Source organism: Alosa pseudoharengus, unplaced genomic scaffold (genome assembly GCF_046254945.1).
Source record: "Alosa pseudoharengus isolate Yale_2024_CS ecotype anadromous, Long Island Sound unplaced genomic scaffold, YU_APseudo_1.1 YU_APseudo_1.1_scf_8, whole genome shotgun sequence".
Classification (NCBI taxonomy): Eukaryota; Metazoa; Chordata; class Actinopteri; order Clupeiformes; family Clupeidae; genus Alosa; species Alosa pseudoharengus.
Window position 1 is genome coordinate 5,212,000 of NW_027468870.1, and position 16,903 is coordinate 5,228,902.

Consider the following 16,903-nt stretch of genomic DNA (forward strand, 5'->3'; position numbering starts at 1 on the left):
TATTAGTGTGTCATTAATCCTTTAATTAGTGATTACTGATGCGTCTGAAGTCTGCAGTGAAACGGCTGGATGTACTGGACCTACGCCGGTGAAACGGCTGGATATACTGCACCTACGCCACACCCACGGAGATGGAATGTGCAGGCAGCCACATCTGACATCCATTAGTCTGTGCAAACAACCACAAGACTCCCCAGTTTGGTGTGCTCAGAGGAGGGGTGTTGCGCGCGCACACGAGAGAGAGAGAGAGAGAGAGAGATAGACAGACACACTCACACACACACACACACACACAGACAGACACACACACACAGAGAGAGAGAGACGCACAAACATACACACACACACACACACACAGAGAAAGAGACATACACACACACAGAGAGAGAGAGAGAGAGAGAGAGATAGACAGGCACACTCACACACAGACAGACACACACACACACACACACACACACACAGTGGAAGAGAGACACATACACACACACACACACACACACACACACACAGAGAGAGACACAGACACACAAACACAGAGAGAGAGACACACACACACACGCACACATTCACTGTGACCTTCCATTCCATCTGAGTTTATGAGAGCATAACCTTGGAGTGGCTGAATGTCTGCCATATCCTCGTATCATTGTCAATCATCGCATGGTGTGTCTCCGTCATCTCTGAGAGGCAGGAGGACATTCTGTTCTGAGTGATATGCCCTGGGTGTTATCTCGTCCCAGGATTAGAGCAGGCTGGGGGGTGGGGCTGGGGTATGGGATTGTTTCCCATATGCATTGTGATGTAAATGATTCTCACATGTCACTCCTCAGCAGGATTTCATCTTCTTCTCAGGAGGTATAAGGAACAGCATGTTCTAGGACAGGGAGAGAGAGAGAGAGAGAGAGAGAGAGAGAGAGAGAGAGAGAGAGAGAGAGAGAGAGACTCATCTGGATGAATATGTAAGTGGATTTTCTCTCAAATAAAGAGTGCCAATAAAACATAATAATAATAATAATAATAGAAGGTGTGTGTGTGTGTGTGTGTGTGTGTGTGTGTATGTGTGTGTGTGTGTGTGTGTGTGTGTGTGTGTGTGTGTATGTGTATGTGTGTGTGAGTGTGTGTGTGTGTGTGTGTGTGTGTGTGTGTGTGTGTGTGTGTGTATGTGTGTGTATGTGTGTGTGAGTGTGTGTGTGTTGGAGAGGGCATTTCAGAACAGAGCAGGACTGATATTAGAAGGCTGTTAAATCCTATGCATCTATTGACACACACACCGCATTTATGAATGAAGGAGCCGCTCAGTGAAGAATATGAACATCAACACTCCTCCTTCCTTGCTATCTCTCAGAAGTAGTACATTTCTGATGAGGACTATAGAAGGTGTTTTAATGGGATTGTCACTGCAGCTTAAGATAAAATTGCATTGGGTTTTAAGTGCACGTAATTAGCATTGACAAATAAAGCTGCTGCAGCCGCAGCTCCAGAGAAGCAGATGAGGGGCTGATGAAGGCAACAGAACGCATAACACACTTCTGCAAATCAAAAGGCATCGCAGCGCACACACCTCCTCTTTGTCTTGGTGGGTTTTTTTTTCAGGAACTAAGTGAAAGAAGAACTTTCCCTGGCAGCGCATTGTGTCCTGCAGCCCTCAATGCCCTCCCAGTCTCTGTGTGTGAGTGTGTGTGTGTGTGTGTGTGTGTGTGTGCTCCCAGTCTCTGTGTGTGAGTGTGTGTGTATGTGTGTGTGTGTGCTCCCAGTCTCTGTGTGTGAGTGTGTGTGTATGTGTGTGTGTGTGTGTGTGTGTGTGTGCTCCCAGTCTCTGTGTGTGAGTGTGTGTGTGTGTGTATGTGTGTGTGTGCCCTCCCAGTCTCTGTGTGTGAGTGTGTGTGTATGTGTGTGTGTGTGCTCCCAGTCTCTGTGTGTGAGTGTGTGTGTATGTGTGTGTGTGTGCTCCCAGTCTCTGTGTGTGAGTGTGTGTGTGTGTGTGTGTGTGTGCTCCCAGTCTCTGTGTGTGAGTGTGTGTGTATGTGTGTGTGTGTGCTCCCAGTCTCTTGAATGTCTGAGTCTGTTTTCCATGGTGAACAATGCATTTCTTTGATAACATTTATACAATCCAAAACAATTACAGACAGCGCATTGACTGACTGCTAGAAGTCCTGCTCTGCTCCAGACACAAATCCATTAGAAATCGAAGAGTTATTATTTATTTATTTATTTATTTATTGCCGAGGGTTTACTGAAGACCAGGTCATTCATGGTCACAGAGGGCATCTTAACAGACATTGGACCATGTCCTGCTCAGGGTTTGCTCTGTTGTTTGTTTGTAAACAGAGGCTGTGTGTTAAGAGGCCCTCTAGTCCAGCCTCCTGCTGAGATGGAAGACCAGTGGGGATAATGAATGTGTCTCTGCAAGCTGCACTAATTGGTGCAGCGTCCCATTTCAAATCAAATGATCTCATTTCCATCAGTTCATTCCAGTAGCTTTATCTAGCCATGCGACACGTGGAGCTATTCACTATTTACTGGCAAAGTGGATTCAGGCCATCCAAACACACACAGAGATGACCCTCTCCTCCAAACAGGTTACTGGCACACACACACACACACACACAGAGATCACCCCCTCCTCAACAGGTTACAGGCACACACACGTGCACGCATTCACGCCCAGACACACACACACACACACACTCAATTTCAATTTAATTGTGCTTATAGAGCGCCAAAACATTGCACATGTATCATGACGCTTTACAGAGTGTTAGACAATCAGAGAAAAGAAGAGAAAAGAAGGCCCATGGGTAACCTGGGTAACAGGGGTAACCGGGGTAACAGGGCAAAACTCCCTAGAATTGGAGATACATGTAGGAATAAACCTCGAGCAGATCCACGACGCAAGGGTCTGACCCATCAGCCTAGGGTCAGTACAGGACAGTAAGGTCTGTATGACAAATGCATATGATAGTCAGGTGTAGAGAATAGGATAATATGGTTCCATCCATCATTTTTAGGCCAATACAGACTTACAAGTCATGACATGTTCACTTGTAAATAATATACTGTGCATTAGGGCAGAACCTCTGGAGTGCTTCCTGTTTCCTGTGGTTTAAATGAACACACCACTTTGGACTGACACCAGATCAGCGCTCATACAGTTGCTAGCTCTGCCCACTCTTATGACGCTTGCCTTGACATCTTCACTTGAAATGTCCATTTCCTGTGACACCCAGCAGATGCAGCCAAATAGGTGCAGAGCCCCCCATCAGTGGCCATTAGTGCGGCGCCTCAAATGTAACACATGGAGGGGCTTTGACAGAGCACTTAAGGGTGAGGCTTTAAAGCGCAGCGCTGGGCTGTGAGGGGCTGTGATGGGGGTGGGAATGGGTGGGTGTCACCATCATTACCGCCACAAGTCCACATCTCTCTCTCCACGCCACTCTCCGTTCGCTGTCAGGCGTGCCGGAGTTCATCCTGACTCCTCTTACCACTCACGCCCCGAAGCTTTTAGAAGGTCACAGACCTCACGGAAGAAGAAGAAGAAGAACAAGAAGAAAACACACACCCCTCCCTCTCCCAGTCCCCACGTAGATGCTCTGTGCGGAAGAGAAACTGGCTTCGGCTCTGGGCCAGATCCGGTTTAGTTCTGGGCCAGATCTGCTTCAGCTCAGGGCCAGAGCTGAAGCATATCCAGACAGATCCGGGCCTCGTCTGGTGGTGTGGTTGAGAGTGGCCTGCCGTGCCAGAGTAGCTGCAGTGTCGATCTGCCAGGCGCTAAACGGGGGAGGGGGAGGGGGGGAGGGGATGTTCATCACTTGATATTAATGGGAGACAAAGCAGGGCCCTTTGATCAGAGCAGGAAGGTCAAACGGAACAGCTGTTCCAGGGCGGTGATGGAGGACAGAGCTGGGGGGAGATCGCCGAGGGGCGGTGGGCTCCCGCCAGAGGAGAAGCTGCTCCGACGTATGCTGCCTGATACGGACGCTGTGGAGACGCCGTGGAGACGCCGGGGTGTGAGCGAACTCCTCCTCCTCCACCTCCTCATCCTCCTCCTCCTCCACCTCTTCATCCACCTCATCCTCCACCTCCTCATCCACCTCCTCATCCTCCTCCTCCACCTCCTCCTCCACCTCCTCATCCACCTCATCCTCCTCCTCCACCTCCTCATCCACCTCCTCATCCTCCTCCTCCACCTCCTCATCCTCCTTCTCCACCTCCTCATCCTCCTCCACCTCCTCCTCCACCTCCTCCTCATCCTCCTCCTCCTCATCCTCCTCCAGCTCCTCATCCTCCGGAGTGGTTCCTGCCGTGCAGTAATACCCACTGATCCTCCAGCGCTTTGAAATGCAGCCGTCCTTCAGATGCTTTGAAACCAAGCAATCCGGTTCAAGGGAGCGCGTGTGTGTGGTTCATTTTCAAAATGACTGAAGTACTCCTCACAAAAGGAATAAAACCTGGCCGTCAGAACCACTTTAAAAAATATATCACCCGCTCTGCCAATCCATTCGGCCTCCACAAACTGTGCATACATTCTTTTGTCCATAATTTATGGTGTCATTGATTTATGAAGAGATTGTTTGAGGTCACCTGTTTAAAAGTTAAAGCCTTTCCTTCAATTGTGTTAGTCACTGCACATAGCAGGTGACCTTATATCTGATCCGGTCTTAATCATTAGTATTGATAAGGGCCTGTTATGTCCGAGCTTATAGTCTGCAAAGAAACTATAAAACACATACATTTTTTTGTTCAATAACATCCAGCAAACATCTCCTCATGATTTGCTAGCTCTCCATTCTCTGTTCTCTGCGTACACTGTAGAAAAGCCCTGTCCGTGGGAATGAAAAACCATAAGAAAACCATAAGAAAACGCTGTGGACTTCACTGTAGAAAATCCCTGTCCGTGGGAATGAGAAACCATAAGAAAACCATAAGAAAACCATAAGAAAACGCTGTGGACTTCACTGTAGAAAAGCCCTGTCCGTGGGAATGAAATACCATAAGAAAACCATAAGAAAACGCTGTGGACTTCACTGTAGAAAAGCCCTGTCCGTGGGAATGAGAAACCATAAGAAAACCATAAGAAAACGCTGTGGACTTCACTGTAGAAAAGCCCTGTCCGTGGGAATGAAATACCATAAGAAAACCATAAGAAAACGCTGTGGACTTCACTGTAGAAAAGCCCTGTCCGTGGGAATGAGAAACCATAAGAAAACCATAAGAAAACGCTGTGGACTTCACTGTAGAAAAGCCCTGTCCGTGGGAATGAGAAACCATAAGAAAACCGTAAGAAAACGCAGTGGACTTCACTGTAGAAAAGCCCTGTCCGTGGGAATGAGAAACCATAAGAAAACCATAAGAAAACGCTGTGGACTTCACTGTAGAAAAGCCCTGTCTGTGGGAATGGGAAACGAGCAAAACAATAAGGAAACACAGTGGAGTTACTCAGGGAGTGTCACAGGGAGGAGTGAGCTACCTCTCAGGGGCCTCATTTATAAAAGTGTTGCGTAGAAACCATCCTTCATTTGATCTTAGATAATTTCTGAAATGATCGTACGTGTGATTCAGAGAAAACGAACGTACGCACAAAACAACGTGCGTACGCCACCCTTCCAGATGTGCCCATTATAAATCACAAATGAACATCAACTTGTGCGCAGCCGGATGGTTTTAGGTCTCCGCCTTGTAAACACCCCCTCATCAATATCATTAGCATATGTTTTAATGAAATCAATGGCCTAAAAGCTGTAGCCTATGTAAAATGATATATTGAAAACATTGTATATAGGCCTAGCCTATGCCATCTGATGTTAACTAGCCTATATGCGTCAGTTCGAATAGCTCAACTAATTATGTTTTTTCCAGCAAAGCTTTCTGGAAAGAGATCATATGCATCCATGTCCATTGTCCTCTGCTCGCTTTCATTCCTTTTGCTTGCAGTAATGTGAATAATCAACCTTTAGTAGCCTTTGTTTAGGCCTACTTTGTAGAAAAAAAAAATTGGGTAGGCCTACCTTATGAAAGAAAGACCTAGGCCTACAGCATAATCCTGTATGTTATGGTACAGTAGGCTACTGTACGTTTCCAATATGACCCAGGGTAATATGCTGATTTAGTCTACAAAACAGAGGACTAAATTAAGCGTGATATGTCATGTAGGCTTAGCGTTTCTTTTAGGATAGGCTATGTTTTTGCTGAAAAAGTAGCCTAGTTCGCCGGTCATTATTCATTCATTCTGCATATCTTTGCTATCATTTTCTTTAACGATATTCTGCATATCTTTGCTATCATTTCTTTTTCCTTTTGCTTTAGGCCTACCTTTATATTTTAGCCTACATTATTCAACTCACGTACTGTCATCTGATATTGGGCACTGCCAGTCAAAAAAAGCAAACAGGCGCGCGCTCTGCACCTCTTTACGCAACTCCGACGCAACACTAAATATGAAGATGCCTTGCTTTCAGAAGATAACTTCCGTCCCTTGGTTGTGTAGGCTATATATGATATAGAATATCTATAGCCTACATTGTATAGCTTACATTCAAATATTACCTTTCTGTTACGAAGTTGGGAATAGGCCTATGAGCGCAAATTAGGATGTAGTGGAGGCTAAACGTGAGTAAACACAGTTTATCCACCTCTGAAATTTCAGAAATAGAGTTTAGGCCTACCCACCTCTTATTAGAGTTCATCCACCTCTCAAACGAGTTTATTCACTTTTAACATTTAAAACTGTATTATCCAATACTATCCTATATTCCCAATACTGTACAATAACCTCCACCATTATCAAACATGTGTGAATGCCTTTTTAAAAAATCTCTTATTTTACCACTACATCCCTGGCACAAATGTACTTTTCCTCTCCTAAACGAGGGCAATTGGACATTTTATGGTCAATATTAGATTGGTGAGAACACTAAATATACTAGATCACCTCAATCATTCTATCGTATCTTGGTGTTTTTTTTTTTTTAGATATTATTAAATAAGTAGGCCTAAGCTATACATTTTTTCACTTTCTTAAGTGGGCTATAGTTCTCATTAGCAGTTTTATGCTAAACCATGAAACATTAAGCTGCGTCCAAAAACGTCTTTAAAAATCTTATTGATCATGCATATGGCAAAAAAAGACATGAGATCGCTGGTCTTGGAATTTTGATCGCACTTAGACCTCAGATTACTTGCAGTACCCCGGCATTACCACAAGGAAATGGTTGTACGTCAAGTTTGAACCTGACGTGGAGATAAGCACTTTCCACGTCAAAGACGGTTTTTATAAATCTGAGCGTTGGCATGGATTTGAGCGTACGCACGGTCTAAGATCAAATCTGTGCGTAAGAACGCTTTATAGATGAGGCCCCTGACGTGGAGATAAGCACTTTTCCACGTCAAAGACGGTTTTTATAAATCTGAGCGTTGGCATGGATTTGAGTGTAGGCACGGTCTAAGATCAAATCTGTGCGTAAGAACGCTTTATAAATGAGGCCCCTGGTGTGTTTCATTTGGTCTTTGGTTCAAATATGTTGTCATTTGTTTTGGTCAAAAGCATCTGCTAAGAAACATCAACATTAACATAAGCATAAAGAAACGCCACTTCATTCCGCATCGGTTAACGTGCCTTTAACTGCACCTCTCCTTGCTGCTGTGTTAACCTGCCTTTAACTGCACCTCTCCTTGCTGCTGTGGGCTGGTTAACCTGCCTTTAACTGCACCTCTCCTTGCTGCTGTGTTAACGTGCCTTTAACTGCACCTCTCCTTGCTGCTGTGGGCTGGTTAACCTGCCTTTAACTGCACCTCTCCTTGCTGCTGTGGGCTGGTTAACCTGCCTTTAACTGCACCTCTCCTTGCTGCTGTGGGCTCTATGTTAAATACTCTTGTCCGAGTTGCGTTAGCCAGGTGCCCCTCTCACCTCTTTAGCCCCGTCATCTGGCCGCTCACACAACATTGATTTTGCCTTACGGCCCGTGGAGCTGTGACAGCAGTTTACGCGTCGCTGCAAATATCAAGCAATCACTGCAGTGAAAGGTCAACATTTTATAGGATGTTTAACATGTCAGCACGATTAGAGTGGCATTTTCCGGGCGGAGATATGGAGTGACTCCTGGGGAATGCCAAGTCCTCTGCCCCTCCGACAGCAGGCACCCGGTCCAGTCCTGCGTCCCTCTGACTCATTCACCCCTGGGTATCGTAGCAACAGGTGGCATCTGGTCAACATCCTCTCTGGGCCGGTGCAGGCCAATATGTGTGTTTATCAGCCTTACGGTTCTTCAGAATGCTGCAGAAATTCCATTTCATTGACTGTGCCATGTAAATGTTCAAATGTCCAATTTTATTGATAATGACTGCTGAATATAAAAATAATGACTATTGCCATTGGCAACACATTTTGTGCATCTTTTACATCATAACTGAAATTTTACTGTTTGCATGAAGAGCATTTTCTTTTCTCAAAATCATTAAAAAGATGTTTTAAAGAAGGGACTTTTATCATTTTGGCATGAAGTGGTTACGTTACCAAAACAAATGCATATTCTAACCCGCTGTCAGGAGAAACAGCAGTCCAAACAACATTGGAAGCTTGCCAGCCATTCATCCTCCAATATCAATGCAAATCCATTGCTGGAGTCTCTCTCTTCAGACAGATTCAACACATATTGTATGTATGCACTGCATATTTAAGAGAGCACACACTATATAGAATTAATTACCAAAAATCACCAATACATGCACACATACTGTGCATATGTAATAAGTGTGGTGATGGGTAGTTTGCTGGTCATTGGTCGGGCAGCCGTGGCCTACTGGTTAGCACTTCGGACCTGTAACCGGAGGGTTGCTGGTTCGAACCCTGACCAGTAGGCACGGCTGAAGTGTCCTTGAGCAAGGCACCTAACCCCTCACTGCTCCCCGAGTGCCGCTGTTGATGCAGGCAGCTCACTGCGCCAGGATTAGTGTGTGCTTCACCTCACTGTGTGTACACTGTGTGCTGTGTGTGTTTCACTAATTCATGGATTGGGATAAATGCAGAGACCAAATTTCCCTCACGGGATCAAAAGAGTATACTTATACTTACTTATTCTTGAACAATTGTATTCACTCTGCGTTAGGGGGTGATCTGTTCGTCTTAGCGGTGTGTCAAGAATGGCCAGAGGACGATACATTATCCCTTAGCTAACACATTCAGACTGAGATCCAGAGAGCAGAGGGACTGTGTGTGTGTGTGTGTGTGTGTGTATGTGTGAGTGTGTTTGTGTGTGTGAGACCTTGTGTGTGTGTGTGTGTGTGTGTGAGTGTGTGTAGGTGATGAGGTTGCAGTATACTGTAATCCAGCTCTTTTGTCTCTGCAGCCCTGTGAGGCTGAGTAAGGCCAGATGTGTCTCCTCCCTCAGCTCCTGATGCTGTTTAATAAGCCTGTGTTTGTGTGTGTGTGTGTGTGTGTGTCTCTCTCTCTCTCTCTCTCTCTCATGCGTGTGTGTGTGTGTGTGTGTGTCTGCGCGTGTGTACCTGATGCTGTTTAATTAGCCTGCTTTCTGCTGACTGCAGCATTGAGGCCATACACAGCAGCTGGTTGCTGTCCAGGGTACTGACACTCTACAGCACTCAGCCCAAGTCTAGTCAGGTCACATTTGGCTCCCAAGCATCACGCAGAACCGAGGCCAATGCAGCCTGACAACGCTCACTGTACCTATTACACACTATAATATATGTACAGAGCAGCTAATGCAATACAGTTGGGAAAAGCTAAACAGAGCTCCTCCAGCTCGGCTCTCAGACGAGACGATGACAACGCCCAGGTGCTGGTCCAACCCCCCAGGGAGCCCAAACACTGACATACCATAACACGTACCTGTGGCATGAGGTCAACTGAGTAAAGGCATCTTTTACAGTATAAATTGCATCAGCTAAATGCTGAAGCAGTGGAATTGTGTTGGGCTATTGTGTGTCTCTGTCCATGGTGCTGAAGTTATACAGCAGGGGAGATCGGGTGGTGTAATGTGCCACTAAGGTGTATGTGTGCAGCTCTAGGTCCAGTGCCTTGAAAGGCAGGTCCACACCTAAAGGCCAATGCATTTTTCTGTGAAATTCAAATGGAAAACAGAACAAGCGGCTTCGACTGAGCCAATCATTATTTTTGCCAATCAACAAGTTGCTTCAAGGTCACAACGAAAGGGCTTGGGGCATAGTACAGCGGCATGGCCTGCCCCCCCCCCCCCCCCCCCCCACACTCTGTACACTCTGCTTCAATGCTTATAAGGACCAAGGGCATGATCTCCCACACTGGACACTGGGGCAGTCGTGGCCTACTGGTTAGGGCTCCGGGCTTGGAACCGAAAGGTTGCTGGTTCGATCCCCGATCAGTACGCACGGCTGAAGTGCCCTTAAGCAAGGCACCTAACCCCTCACTGCTCCCCGAGTGCCGCTGTAGCAAGGCAGCTCACTGCTCCAGGTTAGTGTGTGCTTCACCTCACTGTGTGTTCTGTGTGTTCACTAATTAATGGATACATGCAGAGACCAAATTCCTTGTAGAGGCAAGTATACCTGAAACCTGATTTACATTTTTACAATTTTTATATTTACGCAGCTTCAATTCTTATAAGGACCAAGGTTCTGACCCGCCACACTGTACACAGCTTCAATTCTTATAAGGACCAAGGTTTGAGTCTGAGACCTGAGGGTCATTTCCAACCACAGACACATTGACTCCCTACTGTTCTCTCAGTGAAATGCTTGAAAAAGCCTAAATCAACTTTATAACAGGAGAATAGTGTGATTTGACTGGATGTTAAGATAAAACGTAGTGGCTAAGGAGCTGGGCTAGCATAAACTAGCCACACTAGCATAAACTAGCCACACTAGCATACAGTAGCCACACTAGCATACACTAGCCACACTAGCATACAACATACACTAGCCACACTAGCATACACTAGCATACAGTAGCCATACTGGCATACACTAGCATACAGTAGCCATACTAGCATACAGTAGCTACACTAGCATACACTAGCACATACTAGCCACACTAGCATACAATATACACTAGCCACACTAGCATACAACATACACTACCCACACTAGTACAGTATACACTAGCATACACTAACCACACTAGCATACAATAGCCACACTAGCATACAGTAGCCACACTAACATACAATAGCCAAAATAGGATACACTAGCATACAGTAGCCATTCTAGCATACAGTAGCCACACTAGCATACACTAGCACATACTAGCCACACTAGCATACAATATACACTAGCCACACTAGCATACAGTAGCCACACTAGCATACAACATACACTACCCACACTAGTATACACTAGCATACAGTAGCCACACTAACATACACTAGCCAAAATAGGATACACTAGCATACACTAGCCAGAAAAGTTGTGGGTTCAATTCCGGGATGCCACCGCGGTGCCCTTGAGCACGGCCCTTAACGTTGAGTTGCTCTGGGGAGACTGGTCTTTGTAATAATGTATGTGTGTAAGCCAGTAATAAACAGCCTTTAATCAGAATCATGGACTGTGCCTATGTCACCTCAGCTGTGAGCTCATGCAGACCAGGCATGCCAGCGGCAGAGGAATTAATCTCCATGGAGCCCGTTATTAAACGAGGCGTTTGTAAAACCTCTGCAGACGCTCTGTAATTAGTCGATCAGTCGGAGCTTATTTACTTAACACACAAACACAAGCAGCTCCTGAGAGGGCTATCCACTGGCTCCAGCCTAATAGGGCTATCCACTGGCCCCAGCCTGAGAGGGCTATCAGGGTACCCCCAGAATTGTCAGACCTAAATTTAAGACTTTTTAAGACCTTTTTAATACCACTTCAGATGAAATTTAATACCTACATCGCACCCATTCGGATAGAATAAATAATATTAAAGGTAAGATTAAACCTCAAATAACTAGATGTACCGCAGAGCGGTACAAAATATGACCGCCGCCCAGTCCAGCACATTTTTTCCACAAAAAGAAATCACGCTGAAAGGCCTATATGATTCTAACTGTCTCACTAAATTGCATTATCCACACTCAATTCTCACTGGTATCTGCTAGACAACAAGTACCAAAACATGATTAGTTCATAGATTTCACATGTAAAATTCATTTTATACAACCCCACCTCCATCTTGCCTGTTTATAATTCTGAGAAATTCTTGATTGTTTGTGTTATGTTTATGTTATGTGTGTGTGTGTGTGTGTGTGTGTGTGTGCATGCGTGCTTGTGTTTGTGCCTGCGTATGTGCCTGTGCATGCAAGCGTACATATGTCTACTGTGTGAGTATGTGTCATACGTATGATTACTGTGAATGTATGTGTGTGTGTGTGTGTATCTGTGCACATGTGTGCACATGAAATGGGTTAACATGACCCCTGGAGGCAAACATACAGAAAAAAATGGTCATCCTAGGCCCTACAGTTCTCAAGATATTCACAGAGAACTGTGTCTGCCCTACCCTCCTTTCGGGGGGTCCAGTCCAGCGGGGGGGCTACAGATCAAAACGAAAAATGACGGTTCCATGCTATCCATGTGGGGGTACATGCCCACCAAGTTTTGTGTACCCCGGTCTTTCAGTGTCCCGGGAATCCTTGTTGGTGTACGTCACTAAATGTACACATAAATTATTTTATTGTAAGGCCCCCCATGAACGAAAGTACACAAAACTTGGCATGCATTCGGAGGGTGTCATAATGATCCTACACTTTTAATTTCGTGCAGTTTTGACCTTGTCAGCCAGAGATATTGTGATGAAAACACCTAATTTTTTGCTTTTTCATTTTTAACTAGGTGGCGCTATACATAAAATAAGTGGTAATGGGATGGGTTGACATGCCCCCTTAAGACCAACATACATAAAAAAGGTGGACCTCCTAGGCCCTACGGTTATCGAGATATTCACAGAAAACTGTCTCCGGCCACCTACAGGCCAGTTGGTGTATAGTAACATAAATTAATTTATTGTGTGGCCCCCTATGAACGGAATTCCACGAAACTTGGCGTGCATACAGAGGGTGTCATAATGATCCTACACTTCCAATTTTGTACAGTTTTGACTTTGTTAGGTCACAGATACCTTCAATTACAACACCTCATTTTTACTTTTTTGTGTTTAACTAGGTGGCGCTATACATGAAATTAGTGGTTATGGAATGGGTTGACATGGCCCCTTGAGATCAACATACAAAAAAAAAATGGTCCTCCTGAACCCTACGGTTTTCGAGATATTCACAGAAAACTGTGTCTGCCCTACCCTCCTTTTGGGGGGGTCCAGTCCAGCGGAAAACGAAAAACGATGGTTCCATGCTATCCATGTGGGGTTACATGCCCACCAAGTTTCGTGTACCCCGGTCTTTCAGTGTCCCGGGAATCATTGACAGAAATTTGGGCATGCGAAAAAAAAAAAAAAAAAAAAAAAAAATCTGACTAAACCTATATGACCGCCGCTTCGCTGCGCGGCTGTCATAATTACTATTTACAAGTGTTTGAACATGCCAACATGAACATGACAGCAGTGCAGTGGCAACGCAAAGCTTTGTCGCGGTAGTAACGTGACTGAATGTCCCGCTTCATGGACAAATTTACACGGAATAGAACCTAGTTGATAGCACCCCTTTAGCGGTCGCGACCTATTGTGTTTTAATGTACAAAAAGATGCAAACAGCAAAGTAAAGCACCAAATAAACACCAAAACGAGGCTACAGGGTACTAAGTTACTATGTAATTAATGCCACCTACAGGTGAATGCATAGAACATAACAATCCTATGGTTTGTGTACCCTGTAGCCTCGTTTTAGCCACCAATGGCCGCCATGTGAATAAGGCGAATTGAGAGTGTTCTTGATTGAGATTGAGTTTTCCTGTTGAACAAAACAATATTTCAATACCATCCCTGACCATTGCTGATTAGCCATTGCTGTTCTTTTCTACTGCAGCAATATTGTAGCAAGGCTTTAACTTACACTTATTTAATTACTTCAGGCCAAAAGTGTTTAAAGGGGAGACTTTTTTTTTGTTAATCTGCAATTCAACACTAAGTAAAATCTATAAAATCAAGTTTGCAAGACTTCACATTTCCTCATCAAAGTAATGAATCAGAACAGTCTAGATATTGTTCATATTTCCATTTGTTGCCTCATCTGCATTTAATGAAAACATGGTTATTTTGAGTTTTACAGACAAGTTTTCCAATGAGCAGCAATACTGTGTGCGCTCATGCAGGAGGTCATCTGATAACGACAATCGTGTTGCGCTATGAAAGAACATGCGTAGCCTACTTTCTGAGCGCAAACACGGTCAGCCATAGATAAACGTAGCCTATCTCTGTCGTGGTGGCTAGTTGCACCAGGTAGGGAAGATGTCCTGAAGTGCAAGAACATTAACCTTATGGTGGTCTTTTGATTGTTGGCGTGCTAAAACATTTTCCTATTGCATCCATGAACAATTTTCTTGCAGCAAACCGCGCAAAAGCAAACCCCTGGCAATTTTTTTACACCATGGCTTGTTAGTTCTCCCCCGTTTCCAACAGCCGCCCATCTTCATTTATTTTTTAACTTTTGACACCTGTGCCTTCCTTTATTGTTGTTTATGTAAAGCACATTGATGTTTATGTAAAGCACATTGAATGACCTCTGTGTATGAAATGCGCTATATAAATAAACTTGACTTGACTTGACTTTAGCAACGCATCCATGACAGCTAGTGGCCTTGCCAAATAGACGCACACAAATCATGACGCTAATATGCGAGGTTCTGGTAGGCCTACTGGTTATGGTTTTGTGCTATACATTAATAATAGCAAAGTTTTAAGTTGACTATTTTAATTGCATGGTTATTTTTTGTCAACATACGCTCACAACCTACTGTCGTTAAAATGAGGCCTAAGCAAAATAGGCTACAAGGCTGTCTGTGCGTCACAAACACGACTGACCCCCTTACTCAACAGTTCGCTATATTTTTATTTTATGTTAACATGCTCAGTCAAAACCTTCCGTCGCAAATTGTGAAAACAGACGGGATAGGCATAGGCTACGGTTTATTGCGTCGCTTTACACATACTGTTAGTTGCATTGATCAAAAACTGTAACAATAATAGTAGGCTACATCGGGTGGCAACAGGCTATCTGTTCAAGTCAAAGGTGACACCCAAAATGAATGACCTCCCCTGACAAGAGTTCGCGATAGTAAGAAATTGTCTACATTGATGCACGGAAAGAACACAGCCTCCAAATTCGCACATAGAGCTCACAATATCATATCCAAAAAAGTTAAACGGATTGGGCAACCTCATCAGCTGTCTCGATGGTGTCACTATAATCCAACTTTGACCGTCCTCCAGACGTGTTCTTTTTTTTTTAAGCAACCGCCCCAGGCCAATGAGACAAGCAACATAAACAAAGCGAAACTCATGGCTGACGTATCTTCTTGAGCGGTCTCTGATTGAGACACAGAAAGTTCTCAAGAACACTATTAGGTCTTTAAATATTTACCATCACACACATTCATTCATCGGAGCTAATATTTGTAATTGCCTTAAAAAAAGGAAAAGAAAAGGTGATAGACCCCCCTCCTATTTTTTTTTTCTCACCGGATCTGCATCGATCTCAAATATGACATTTCTAAAATCAAATTGACGGAAATCCGTCGTACGACGGAGAACTTTAATCCTTGTCTGATTTACGCTACGTGAGGATATTAGACTAAATCTACTGATCATTTGAAAAATTAAGACCTCCGTGAAAAAATTCCAGACTTTGAGGTGAAATTCAATACTTTTTAAGGCCTTAATTTAGGAAAATTAAATTTAATACTTTTTAATACTTATAAGACTCCTGACATAAGACACCCTGGCTATCCACTGGCTCCAGACTGAGAGGGCTATCCACTGGCCCCAGCCTGAGAGGGCTATCCACTGGCTCCAGACTGAGAGGGCTATCCACTGGCTCCAGACTGAGAGCGCTATCCACTGGCTCCAGCTCATGATGGCTCAAGCCAGTGACCAACCAATCACACCACTCCTTCTGTCGGCTCAACGAGAGGTCAACTGCTGACGGCGTAAAGCGTAAAGTTCTGGGTTTAGAAGATGGATAGATAGATAGATAGATAGATAGATAGATAGATAGATACTTTATTGATCCCCAAGGGGAAATTCAGGTAGATTAATATATGGTCCTCGGGTAGAGGACGTATCAGATATTAAACTGATAAGAACAGATAGTACACTTGATCTTAGCCAAAAGGCCAAGAAGCCATACATGTGAGGGACTCATCGTGGCAGGAGCGAGTCGGACAATATGGAGAGTAGACTATGATGTGTGTGTGTGTGTGTGTGTGTGTCGAAGAATATGGAGAGTAGACTATGATGTGTGTGTGTGTGTGTGTGTGTGTGTGTATGTCGGAGAATATGGAGAGTAGACTATGATGTGTGTGTGTGTGTGTGTGTCGAAGAATATGGAGAGTAGACTATGATGTGTGTGTGTGTGTGTGTGTGTGTGTGTCGGAGAATATGGAGAGTAGACTATGATGTGTGTGTGTGTGTGTGTGTGTGTTGGAGAATATGGAGAGTAGACTATGATGTGTGTGTGTGTGTGTGAGAGTGTGTGTGCACTGATTTATGAGGAGATGGATGACATTTCTTTGACATGAGGAACCTACACACACGCACACACACACATATGCACACACACACACACACACACACACATATGCACACACACACACTGACCTCTTCCTTGTTTCTCCTCATACCTCCTGCTCTCTGGCATGGCTGAGTAATTGACTGTTTTGGGGAGAGATGTTACAGGACAGACGAGGGTGGAAATATGTTTAGACTTCATACACTTCATCTCACAGACACATTTTATTCACACACACACACACACACACACACACACACACA

The 16,903-nt window shown here is 44.5% G+C and overlaps 1 pseudogene; it reads right to left on the reverse strand.

The window, feature by feature from the left end:
- Positions 1–16,148: 16,148 nt before the first annotated feature.
- On the reverse strand, positions 16,149–16,257 carry LOC143112936 (U2 spliceosomal RNA; annotated as a pseudogene).
- Positions 16,258–16,903: the final 646 nt, after the last annotated feature.